This window comes from Furipterus horrens, unplaced genomic scaffold (assembly GCF_987537825.1).
Source record: "Furipterus horrens unplaced genomic scaffold, mFurHor1.1.pri manual_scaffold_17, whole genome shotgun sequence".
NCBI lineage: Eukaryota > Metazoa > Chordata > Mammalia > Chiroptera > Furipteridae > Furipterus > Furipterus horrens.
Genome location: NW_028327187.1, coordinates 13,204,681 through 13,217,524, shown reverse-complemented (window position 1 = coordinate 13,217,524; position 12,844 = coordinate 13,204,681). Strand labels below are relative to the sequence as shown.

Sequence of the window (12,844 nt, the reverse complement as noted above, 5' to 3'; positions counted from 1 at the left end):
AGGTTCTAGTCAAGGAATGAGTATAAAGGAACCATGGACTTGGAAAACAGGGTGGGGTTTGACTAGGGGGGCAGCGCGGGGAAGAGCAATGGAGTAAAAATTGGGACAGCTGTAACTGAACAAAAAAATAAAATAAATTGTTTAAAAAAGAAGAATAGGAGAGGAACTGACAAAGGAAGTATGGGCTGAAGGAGGGGTGGTGGTGCAGGCCAGTGCAACCAAAAGGAAGAAAGGTGAAAGAAGCAGGTTGGGTTAGGGACGTGGACACCCAGGAAGAGGTGAAGAAGGCCTAAAGATTAACCTGTAAGAGCCAGAGGTGGGTGGGGGTGTAGGGAAGAGGGTGTGTTCAGCGCATGCGCTGGAAGCACACTGCAGCAATTCCGCCGAGGCAGTCTTTTCCTTCCAGCGGCGCTGCGGCTGGAGGCTCAGCTGGCCTCTGCCCGCTGTCCACCACCACCTTGGCCTGCTCCTGCCACTCTGGAGCCGCGAAGTCGGTGACGCCGCTCCCTCTTCCCCGTCTTGGGACGGCCGGTACTAAAAATTCATTCTACGACACCCGATTCAGCCACTAGGTAAAGGAACGACAGGAGGACAGAACATGGAGGGCGGCGGAGGGAACTCGGGCTAGGGAGATATTTAATTTTGTGTGTTCTCTCTGTTCACAAGACGGAAAAAATGGGGGACAGTACAGGCCTCAGACTACAAAAGGGAGTTGAGCATGTGCTTACCATTGTGAAAGGAATACAGACTCCTTTCCTCTAACCAGGATTGAGACACCCCAGCCTCGGTGTTTTCCATAACGTTCCCTGTTTTAAAATTATGGAGTTCCTCATATATAGCATATGTATTTTAGAGGGCTGGGCTTTAGGACTAAGCTCATCTGATGAGGAGAACTTACTTTGCCTTTGTTCAGGGTGGTGGGTCTTATTTCAGAATTCGAGAGTATTCTAGCCTCTCCCTCGGGGTTGGGACGGGTTCCATCTAGATTTGTCATCTGCTCAAGTCACCTGGAATGCCATCTTTTCCGCATTCCACTTCCCTAGTTTAACACACCTACTCCCATTAGGCAAGAATGGCTCTCCTTGAGCTCTGGGACACAAATGTGGCAAGAAACACGTCCAAATAACCATCAGGCATATGTATGCAGGCATATACGTATATATAAAGTGGAGGTGGAAGGACAGAGAATACGAAAGGTTGGGAATGTTGCGCGTGTGTATTTGACAGGCTGGAGGAGGTACGGCCTTGGGCAGGGATATTTGCGACCTGACCTGACGGGAGAGAGGGACGCATGCGCAAGACTTGGCAGGGGCGAATCGAAGGAGTGTTTAAGAAAGCAAAGTTTCTAGTAGTTGGCAGCCACTTTTGACAGGGAGCGTGAGGGCGTGCGTGCGTGTTCGAGAGAACATGGACAGTGACTAACGGTAAGAAAGAAGTGCGCAAGGGTATTACTGAAGGAACGATGGATGGGTGGGGCGCCACATACGCGTAATTAAGATTGCAGAATGGGGAGGTGGGAGGTAAGTTATCTTTACTTGCCCATCTTGGGGTACCAGGACTTACAGTTGAGTGAAGAGATCAGCCTGAGTTGGAGTTTTCCTGGGCTGTGGCCAAATCCACCAAAAATGAACCCGGAATCTAGCCTGCCACTGGCCTATTGATACTGTGAATTTAAACATGTGGAGGCAATGATGACTCGAGAAGGTTACAGCAGCTGGCTGTGTGTGTAGGAAATAAGTAAAACCAGAGCATTTGGACACTGGCCACTTTCAGGCAGTACACATTTGGAAGGCTCTCTGTTGGACTTGCAGATCTTGGGCTCTTGTACTTACTTGTCTCTGGATACTTTTATCCCTTCTGAGTATCAGAACACGGTAGTTGCAGTATAGTGAGAATCTACTGTTATGTTGTCAACAGCCCTTGATTTTCTACCCTTGAGACTGTTGGGGTGAGGATTTGTGCTTCCAAATGCTCGTCACACTTCGCTTTAAAACCTAGGATTTACGCAAATGATGATTGATGGTATGAAGGTGACCTGGGCTCACACCCTCTTCTCTAAATTATTTTTTTCTATAGAACTTTGAGCACGGTTTTGTCTAGGAGGATTTTTTTTTTTTTTTTTTTTTTAGGTAGCTGTGCTGTCATATCTCTCAGAGGGCTGTTAATGAGGATCAATTGTTAATTGCTAAAAGGTGAACTTAAATATGTAGTAGAAAGAGCACAGGATTCAGAATTGAGGAGACGGGTCTTTTTCAGTGATCCTAGCTGTGATCTCATGCTGGTCGTTTTCCTTTTCTGGTCCTGTTTCCTTATCTATAATAATAATTATACTTAAACTTCCATAGCACTTAAACTATGCCAGATACTGCTCTATGTGTTTTTACACATTTCTTGACTCATATAGTACTCTCAACAATCTTATAAAGTTGCAGCACCATTGTTCATCTTTTACAAATGACAGATTTGAGGGACACGGATTAAGTGAGTTGTCCAAGTCTTTACATAAAGGAAAGAATTGTTAATTTGGAACCTGGTGGGCTGGCCATCCTTATCTACCCTTGTCATCTGTGCTTTTTTTGTTCTACAGAAGGTTTAAAATGTTCAACTGTGGCAGGCTAGACACACTCTTCTTGTTTTGTCTGATCTGAGATGTAATCTAATGCTTTTAAAATATATATATATATATATTTTAAAGATTTTATTTATTTATTTTTAGAGAGAGAGAAAGGGAGGGAGAAGGAGAGGGAGAGAAACATCAGTTTGTGGTTGCCTCTTGCACACCCCCAACTGGGGACCTGGGTTGCAACCCAGGCATGTGCCCTGACTGGGAATTGAACTGGTGACCCTCTGGTTCGCAGACTGGCACTCAATCCACTGAGTCACACCAACCAGGACTGGTCTAATGCTTTGAGACAACCAATCATTTGCTGCAGTAGAGATTTTCGTTACCCCATTGTTAACATTTTGATGTGTTAATACAAATGTCTAATAATAAAGAAAACATTATTGCTTTTTTCCATATACTAAAAGACTGAAAACACCACCTGCATTTCTTTTATTATTTGTTAGGATAGATACCAAAGTGGAATTACTACATCAAAGGGTATGAACGTTTTTTTAACACTCAGCACATATTGCCACATTTCTTCCATAAACCATTGTACCAATTTTTACTCACATAAGCATTGAGTAGTGTTTGTTTTTAAATATTTTATGGGTAAAAACAGTATTATTTTAATTTTGCCTTTCTTTGCTTATTAGTAAGTTTGTATTCTTTTTCCGTCCATATATTTCTTAGCAGTTTTATTTTCTTTCATGTGATGGTAATTCATGTCTTTGTTTCATTTTTATGCAAGAATTTTAGTTTAGTGTTTATTATTATTATCTATTTGAATGTGTTCTGTAAATAAAGGCTATTACTCAGATTTCTGTAATGTTATAAATACATACTACAGGTTATTGTTTGCCTCTTAACTTTTGTTTTTAAGTTTTTGGTTAGAAATCATGAGGTTAAATCTCTCTGTCTTTTTTAACTTTTCTTGTGTTTATGTTTGAATAGTTCAATCAATCTGGAAACTTGGTAAATAATTCATTACAGCTTTGTCTGAGGATATCCATCAATTATGGAGAAAATCCATAATTTCACTACCCAGAGATAACCAGTATTAACAAATGTATTCACTTCTTTTCATTTTCTCTTCACTTTTTACAGTTGCTCATATATTTGTACTATTTATACCGTATTTTGTGTTTAACATTATAACATGCATTTCTTCATATTAAACATTCTTTATAATTGTCATTTAATGGTTTTATATTTTATTGTATGGAAGTATTTCAAGAGCTTCAGTATTTTAAATTATGTAATGAATGTCTTTTCATTTAGTTTCTATCATTTATCTCAAATTATTTCTTCATAAAATATAGTTTGAGACTTAGAATTATTCATCAAAAAGTTTGAACATTATATATAAAGACTTGCCATGATAGTGTTTCAAAAAATTATGTCAGATTTTGTACTCAGTCATTTAGGTACTTAAAAAAAATTTTGCTGACTTTATATGTAAAAGAATGGTATATTTGTATGATATTTTTTCTTATTATTTATTGGTGAGGCTGGATTCACAAATGTTAATGATTAGCTCATTTCCTTTTGTGAGCTATTTAATTGAGTCTGAATGTTATCTGTTTGTAAAAGCTCTATATTATGTGCTCTGTATGAGGATTTATTACCCCTTCTCATTTGTTGCAAATGACAAATGTCATTTGTTGCACATACACTCCTCGTATATATATATGTTTGTTGCCTTTGAGTCTGAATAAAGGTTTGTGATTCCAAAGACAACTGCAGAGTGCAATACATGTCAAATTCTTGGTAGCCAATTTGAGATAACATTTGTCTGTCATTTAAGTAGATAGCCATTTATTTTTATCTAAAAGGAAAGCATTCTTGAGCTCTGCACAGCAGTGATGCTCCCTGGCTATGGGTGTGGAGAGAGGACATGGCAACATTTTGTCCCTAATAAACTAAATTAGACAAAACACAAAACAGTACCCTCTTTCCCGTCCATTCAGGCATTGATCTTATTTTGAATATTTATGACTGATCTAGGGGAGGATATGGGTGTAGTGTAGTGTCCACATTTATAGATAACACTAAGGTCTTTGGCAGTATAAAATGCAACACCTAAGAAAGCATTGTGAGTGTGGGCTGACAAATGGCAGAATGGAACAGTATAGGCAAGACCAGTGTAATGACTTCAGGGGGAATCTAATTATATTTATTAAGTAAAAATTTTTAAATTATTATTCCCACTCCATGAGCTGTATTATATCTTTTATACTTATAACATTCTAATTAAATTTTTTTAATGAAGAGATTATTGGATTTATAAGTACAAAGCAAAGCTGTTACTGCTTTTTACTATCCACTTACACTGGGCTAATCCAGTTGTAAGCTCCCATTTTCAGCATTTTTCTAGTTACAGATGTTAAATCAGGCTTGTATTTGTGGTTGATGTGGTTGGCAGATGTATATTAAGCAGAATGAAATGAAACAACAACAATAAAGCTTGTGTTGTAGAGGAGACACAGGAGGTCTGTTCCCATCTTAAGAATGGGAGTCCCATTTTACATCATGCCAGTGTCTAGTTCCCAAATTCATCTGTGATCAGCAGTTAGGAAGAGCCTGGGTTTTTAAAGTAGCCTAAAAGCATATAATTATATCTTTGACTTCTACAATTTGTTCCTCCCTTCTCTCTTGACATTACAGCCACTGGAGAGAAATTTTATATCAGCCATTTCAATACAAACTGTTATAGCACTTACCAGGTTGTATTGTAATTGTCTATTTTTTGCCTCTCCCACTTCCTACCCCCTTCCTATGTTAGTTATCAGACTGTGAGGTCCTTGAGGACAGAGACAGCGTCTTCATCTCCAGAACCCAGCCTGGCATGTTAGTAGGCCTCAGTAAATGTTCATTGGATGATTAAATGAATGACTCATCAAGAAACATTTATTGTGTGCCACTAAGGTGATCGCCACAGGCTCTGTACTGTCAATTCTTTCTTCAAAATGCATGTGGTCAGAAACTTGCTATTTCTTTCAAGTTCTGTATGTATATTCTCAAAAGTTTCTCCTGAGATAAAGTTATTCTTGTGTTTGGATTTCGGTCTTTGGCACTTACATATGTTGGTACTGTTGTTACTGCTGACAGTCTCTTCCCTGCTGGGACTTGGGGGATAGCTGCCAGATTGGGAACCCCATCCTCACTGCCCAGTGTTTGCTAAATGGTTCCTACTTGTATGGTCATTCCCTTTTCACTCCTCATGTCGTCTTCCAAATGGTGTTCCTAGGTTGGGCTCCACATTCTAGATCAGGGGTGGGTAAATATAGCTCATGGGCTGCCTGATTTTGCAAATAAAGTTCTGTTGGAACACAACCACGCACATTTACTGATATTTTGTCTGAGGCCTCATTGGTTAACGACAGCAGGGCTGAATAGCTGCATCAGACATGCTGGCCCACAAAGCCTGGCCCTTTGCAGAAAGACTGCTCACCTTGTTTTGGATCATCACTCAGCAGTGATAGTTTCATTCCCCTCTCCATTCACCATAGATATTTTTAGCATCTTAGAGTCTCATTTATTTACCTCACTCATTGTTACTTATGACAAGTCTTTTTCCTGTTTTACAGAGGGTCCAGCTAGTTTACATTTCAAACTAGGAGATTGTAAGGCCTCCCCCAGCATTGTATGATCACTCAGTTGTACTGTATACTTCAACTACAAGTTTTGAAGTTCTGCTCTAGAAATTCCTTTTGTTATATCCTAACTTGAAGCACACGAGCATATGCCTTGGTGCTTTATCCCTTACTTTCCTCCTTAAAGAGCTCTTTGTAATGAGAATACATTGTAGAAAATAAGGAATTAATGTGATAAGACACAGAAAAGTAGGATGAGGCAAATATTTAGAGAATCTGAATGCTTATTTTTAAATGAAGAAATGGGGTTTCTGAAATAATCACTTATTCAGACTTACGTAGGTAGTGAGCCTGAACTTCCAAGAACTTGGGGTTCTCCCCTCTAATCCTCCCTAACCTACCACACACTGTTTTGGTAACCTGCCTATGAGTATATTGTGATTCACTTCACTTCATTAAAAAGCTGGGGAGCTCCAAGTCCAATGCAAGAAAGTTAGATCTAAAAAAACAAAATGGAGAAAATATCAGATAGTCTTATTGTAAAAGAAAAATGGAGGAAAAGACCTTAGAGCATTATTTTTGAAACTGCTTACTTGATTTTTCCCAGCCTTTTATTATGAAAAATTTCAAACATGCATACAAAAAATTTGAAAGAATTATACAGTTAAAACCCACATACCCAACCGCTTAGATGATATAAATAACATTTTGCTATATTTACTTTGTTGCATATTCATTCATCTTTGTTGGATATGTTTTTAAAATACTTGTTTTGTCATCCATTTTGATCATCTGTATCTGACCCATCATGGTGCTGAAAAAATAGTTTCTTTTGATTCTTATCTGTATTTTCCAAGTTGCCATGGATACCACTGTAACATAATTATGTATAAGCAGATCTGCTTGGAAATGAGAGTCCCAGGGGGAGAAGCCATTTTGTTTCTGAAAGAAAATGGTTGCAGCCCATTGTTGTTTACTGGAAATAATAGGAGAAAAAAAGATGGAAGTCCAAGTATAGTATCAGTGAATCCTTCCAACAATGTACTGCCCTGTACTTTATTCACTTCACTGGCTTGTGGGGCATGTGGTTTTCTAAGCGGCTTCCATATGGTTCTTTTTTTAAGTATATTTTATTGATTATATTGTTAGAGTAGCCCCAACTTTTTCCCTTTGCTCCCCTCTGCCCAGTACCCCTCCTCCATCCAGCAATCCCCCTTAATTCACATCCATGGGTCATGCATATAAGTTCTTTGGCTTCACCCTTTCCTATATTATTCTTAACTTCCCCCTGTCTATTTTGTACTAACCAATTATGCTTCTTAGTCCCAGCTGATAACCCTCCAAATGATCCCCATACCTATATTCTATTCCTATTCTAGTTTGCTTAGTTAGGTTTTGTTTTTATTTTTTAGATTCAGTTGTTGATAGTTGAGTCCACATGGCTCTTTACAATGAATTCACATCAGATGCCACTGAGGAAATACTCAGCATTTAGCCACAGCTCCTTGGAATTTTAGCAAATAGATTTTTTATTTGGACTATTATGTAATAATATTCTTTTGGGCCTTTTCTGTTAAAAATAACTGTAGACTTAATTAGGAAGAACCATGAACTGAAATCTTATTTATCTTTATAACATAATAATGATGAATGTTACCTTTTTGTGTCTATATCCCTCAGTTAAGGTCAAGGGCAAAAGCCATATTTTACTTGTCTTTGTAGTACTCTTAGCAATAAATAATTAATAAAAAATACATTATTACATTTAAAACATATCACGTGGGCAAAGATATACCCAGTATATTAATTGAAAAAAGGCTACAGAGCAGTAGTAAGGTTTCATCTAATTTTTGTGGAAAAAAAATTCATGTTGGTATATGCACATGAAACCAGTTAGAAGAAAATACATCAAGTGTTAAACTTTCTGAGGTTCTGGGATTTTTACTTCATCTTTTAATGTATTTCTGGATTTTTTAAAAACTATGCCTTGATGATTTTCAAAATTAGGCAAACATTGAAACTATTTCTATTTTGAAATTTGTTCACCTGAGCAAAAGTGGAATAAATGGGGCCAGAAACTGCAGTAATTTACTTTGGAAAAGAGCTGAGTGGTCTGGGAGATGGGAGTGGTGGGAATAAGATCTCTGTCTTGAGAGGAAGGCACTAAGTACTAACTACTCTACTCTTGATTCCTTAGTGCAGGCATTTTCACATATCAAAGTTTACACTTACCATTTATTTCCCGATTAGGCCCCCTACACATTCCTTTAATTGCTAGTGGCAACAGCTGCTTGTGGGCATGCAGATCTTGTTCCAGTAATGGCTGCTTTACTTTATCCAATAAAGAGATGGCTAAAACCCATCAAGGCTCCTGTACCTGGCCACCACCCACCCCCAACACACACAAACATTTGGCAGCACAAATCTATGGTAGGAGAGCTTTTTGCTGGGATCTCCTGATCATGAGTAGATAAAAGGACATACTTTTCTTTTTTTGGCTGGTGGTGCGTGAAGTAGTTAAAAATGAGCCCTGAGAAATTTTTTGGTATATCTAGGATTTGAGGATTGCCTGCCTCACACTGAGCAACAGGAAACCTAGTTGCACTAGCTGGTGCTGCCAGTATCTAATGATAATAATTAATAGCCTCGGCTTTGGGCCATTGCTGAATTGCCAGAGTCCTGGGTTGCTTTTCATGCTAAGCAGCTAATAACTGAGAACCTTAGGGCAATAATATGTGCTTATTTAGAAAGAAGCACCCCTTGGGATTGTCTTTGGCTTATCCTGTGTAACTCTCATGTCTCAGAGCCCTATTCTTCCTAGTGTTTGAGTCTTGGAGATAGGGGACTAACCAAGGGCCTATGTAGCTCCTTGTGATCCTTTTGGTAATTCAGGTAGCTGATAAGGGAAAAGATATGTTCAATTCCTTTTCATGTATGGGTAAGGTGAGTCCTGGTGGGAGTTGGGATTGTAAATGACAGGCTTTGGTCCAGAGCCGAGAGTTTTATTACCTTTATTCATCAGTGTGAACCAAATGCCATCTGATAATTAGATGGAAGTTTTATTCAATTTTACAGGGCTCTTTTATTCAGGAGTACGGAACAAAAGGTCATAACTGCCCAACACAGAAGGACCGCTAAGAAATCAAGTTTACCTGCATTCAAACATGGGAATATTGAAATCTAAAGAGGGAAGGACATGCAGGCGGCTAAAAAGGTCAGCATCAGAGTTCACATCTGAGTTCTAACACTTCGGTATAGTTACTTGGTGACTCTGTACTCAAGTTATATAATTTTGATCTTATTTAAAATAGAGGCAAAAATCCTTATTAAATAATTGTAGGTGGTGCAATGGCCTTTTCCAGATAAAGGGCATACTTGTGATGCTAATAATAATGCTTAGCACGAGTGAAATCTGAGGTTCATGGTGCGGACTAGATGACTTGACTAATGTGGTGAAAGTAAAATTAAAACTAGGTGTCAAATCTTTACTGTCTATCTTACATTTTTTTCTTCTTCCTTCTCCCAATCCTATAGGTAACAACAAATGCAATTAAAAGCCATGCCACTGGTAAAGAAGTATATTGAGCCCTATCTGCCCCAGTGAGGTTACCAGAAAATTAGCAGAGGCTCAAATCAACATCTTGTGTGTAGTTGTCTTGGTAAGCGGCCAGTGGCTTTGGTGGGCTTGCCCAGTTAGTGGGAAGGGGCGGGGAAGGTAGCCTTAATAAGCACTAGGCAATTACCTGGTGTTTTTCCATTATGATATTTTTTAAAGGGTCTTAAAATATTCAAACTATACTTGACAGTAATCAGCCTAACCTCTCCTTTTCTCGTTCTCCCATTTTTTGCAGATAGGAGAATTGGATATCTTTCCCAATATTATAGCTAGTTGGTATAGAAAATGGATTTGAATCTAAACCAGTATTGTGCTTCCTCTAGACCCTATCTAAGTCCAGGTAGGCCATGTGAAGCAGAAACATTTTTTATTCCACACTGAAAGATTTTTATAATAGCCTCTGAAATTGTGCTCCCCTGATGAAGGAAATTTCCATGGTATAAAACTTTATTGTGCATAAAATCACCTGGGATGTTTGTTAAAATGCAGATTCCTAGGCAATCAGAAACCTTGTCATTTCTCAAGAGCAACGCTAAAACCTACCTGCCACTTATACTGAGGCTTTCTGTTCAGCGGATTCACCAGCAAGCAAGAATGAATCACCATTGCCTTGGATGTTCTTGTGAGGCAGTTGGGAAGCCTTGGTAAGTTGTTAGTGGTTTGGGTGGGGTTCTCCAGGTACTGGTAAGAGGAGAGATAATCATACTGCAACACTTGCCCCCTTTCTTCAGCAGATAGTTATTAAATGCTTACTAAGTGTCAGACACTCTTCTAGATATTAATGAAGTTCTGCCATCATGGAAATTTCATTCTTGTGACAGTAGACAAAGGAATTAATAACAAGTAAATGCATAATATATTATAACAGTTAGGAGAAACTTTTTCATTGTGGTGTGAAAGTTGCATTAAAAATAGTTGGGTTAGACTACACAATACCTTGCATTTTTTCCCCCTACTTCCCGTCCCTCCCTTTTTATTGTTATTCTATTACAGTTGTTCCAATTTTTCCCCTTTGCCCTCCTCTGCCCAGCACATCCAGTGTTTTCATAGTCAATCCTCTGATCATTGTCCATATCCATGGGTGATTCATACATGTTCTTTGCCTAATCCCTTCCCCTTCTTTCCACCATTAGACCCCTCCCCTCTCTCCTATTGCCACTGTCAGTCTATTCCATGTTTCTATGTCTCTGGTTGTGTTTTGCTCATTAGTTTATTTTATTCATTAGATTCCTCTTATAAGTGAGATCATATGGTATTTATCTTTCACTGACTGGCTTATTTCACTAAGCATAATATTCTCCAGTTCCATCCATGCTGTCACAAAAGTTAGGAGTTCCTTCTTTCTGTTGCATAGTGTTCCACTGTGTAAATTGTACCATTGTTCTACTGATGGGCACTTAGGGTATTTCCAGCACTTGGCTATTGTAAATACAATAGTGGTGTTATGAACAAAGGGGTGGATAGGTTCTTTTGAATTGGTATTTGGTATTCTTAGGGTATATTCCCAGCAGTGGAATCACAGGATGAGAAGGCAATTCCATTTCTAAGTTTTTGAGGAAACTCCATACTATTTTCCAAGTGGCTGCACCACTCTGCATTCCCACCAACAGTGCACTAGGGTTCCCTTTTCTCCACATCCTTGCCAGCACTTGTTTGTTTATTTATTAATGATAGTCATTCTGACAGGTGTGAGTGATATCTCGTTGTGGTTTTAATTTGCATCTCTCTCTAATGCCTAGTGATGTTGAGCATCTTTTCATATGTCCATAGACCATCTGTATGTCCTCCTTGGAAAAGTGTCTATTCAGATCCTTTGCCCATTTTTTTAAAATATGTTTTTTGATTATTCTGTTACACTTGTCCCAATTTTTTCTTTTCCCTCTGCTCCCCTCCACCCAGTGACCCCCCCTCCAGTTGTCCCCCTACCTTAGTCCATGCCCATTAGTTGTGCATATAGTTCTTCTCAACATCTACCTATCAACTCCACTCCCTCCTACTATGCTTCTTAATTCCTGTATCATCTCCCTCCCTTTCCCCCCTCCCCCTCCCCACTGAACTCCCCCCAATGTTCTCCATACCTATGATTCTTTTTCCACTCTCATTGCCTACTTAGTTTGCCTTTGTTTCGATTCCCTAGCTTCTGTTGTTGGTTGTTGTGATACAGTTTTCATTTTAATGTTCATAGTTTTGATCCTCCTTCTTCTAAACAAGTCCCTTTAACATCTCATATAACAGTGATTTGGATCTGATGAACTCCTTCAGTTTCACTTTGTCCTGGAAGCACTTTCTCTGTCCTTCTATTCTGAATGACAGCTTCGCTGGATAGAGTAATCATGGCTGTAGGTTTTTGCTTTTCATTATTTTGAATATTTCTTGCCAGTCCCTTCTTGCCTGTAGAGTCTCCTTTGAGAAATCAGCTGATACTCTAATCAGGACCCCTTTGTACATAATTTTCTTCCCTCTTGCTGCTTTTAAGATTCTTTATCTTTAATTTTTGACATTTTGATTATAATGTGTCTTGGTATGGTTCTCCCTGGGTCCAGTTTATTTGGAACTCTCTGTGCTTCTTGGACCTGTAAGTCTATTTCCTTCCCCAAATTAGGGAAGTTCTGTTTCATTATTTTTTCACATAATTTTTCAATTTCTAGTTCTCCTTCTTCACCTTCTGACAACCCTATAATTCGGATGTTCGCTCTATAATTGTCCCAGAGATTTCTGAGCCTCTCCTCATTTTCCTCACTTTTTGTTTCCTCTTTCTGCACTGGTTGACTGTTTGTTCCTTCCCTATGTTCCGATTTGTTGATTTGATCCCTGGTTTTCCTTCCCTCATCCTTCCCTTGTTTCATATGTGTTTTCATTCATTTCAGCAGGACTAGCCTTCCTGCCTTCCCCGTCTTGATTAAGTCCCACTCTTATTTCTGTAAGCTGTCTTATAACTATAGCTCTGAACTGAGCCTCAGAAAGGTTATCTATCTGTTCGTCCATTAATTCATGCATTTACTTTCTGGTCAGCTGGGTGATTGGGAT

The 12,844-nt window shown here is 38.8% G+C and overlaps 1 long non-coding RNA gene across 21 annotated transcripts in view; it reads left to right on the top strand.

The window, feature by feature from the left end:
- The first annotated feature begins 380 nt into the window (after positions 1-380).
- The window catches only part of LOC149990560 (uncharacterized), a 66,142-nt gene continuing 53,678 nt past the window's right edge, over positions 381-12,844 (top strand). For 17 of the 21 annotated variants that reach the window (XR_016508670.1, XR_016508663.1, XR_016508668.1 and 14 more), the window contains exons 1-3: positions 381-572; positions 9,736-9,860; positions 10,391-10,461. This is a non-coding gene — a long non-coding RNA (uncharacterized LOC149990560). Of the gene's footprint in view, positions 573-9,291; positions 9,416-9,735; positions 9,861-10,052; positions 10,158-10,306; positions 10,462-12,844 lie in introns of all 21 variants that reach the window. The other 4 variants (XR_016508665.1, XR_016508664.1, XR_016508667.1 and 1 more) reach the window with 4 other exon arrangements.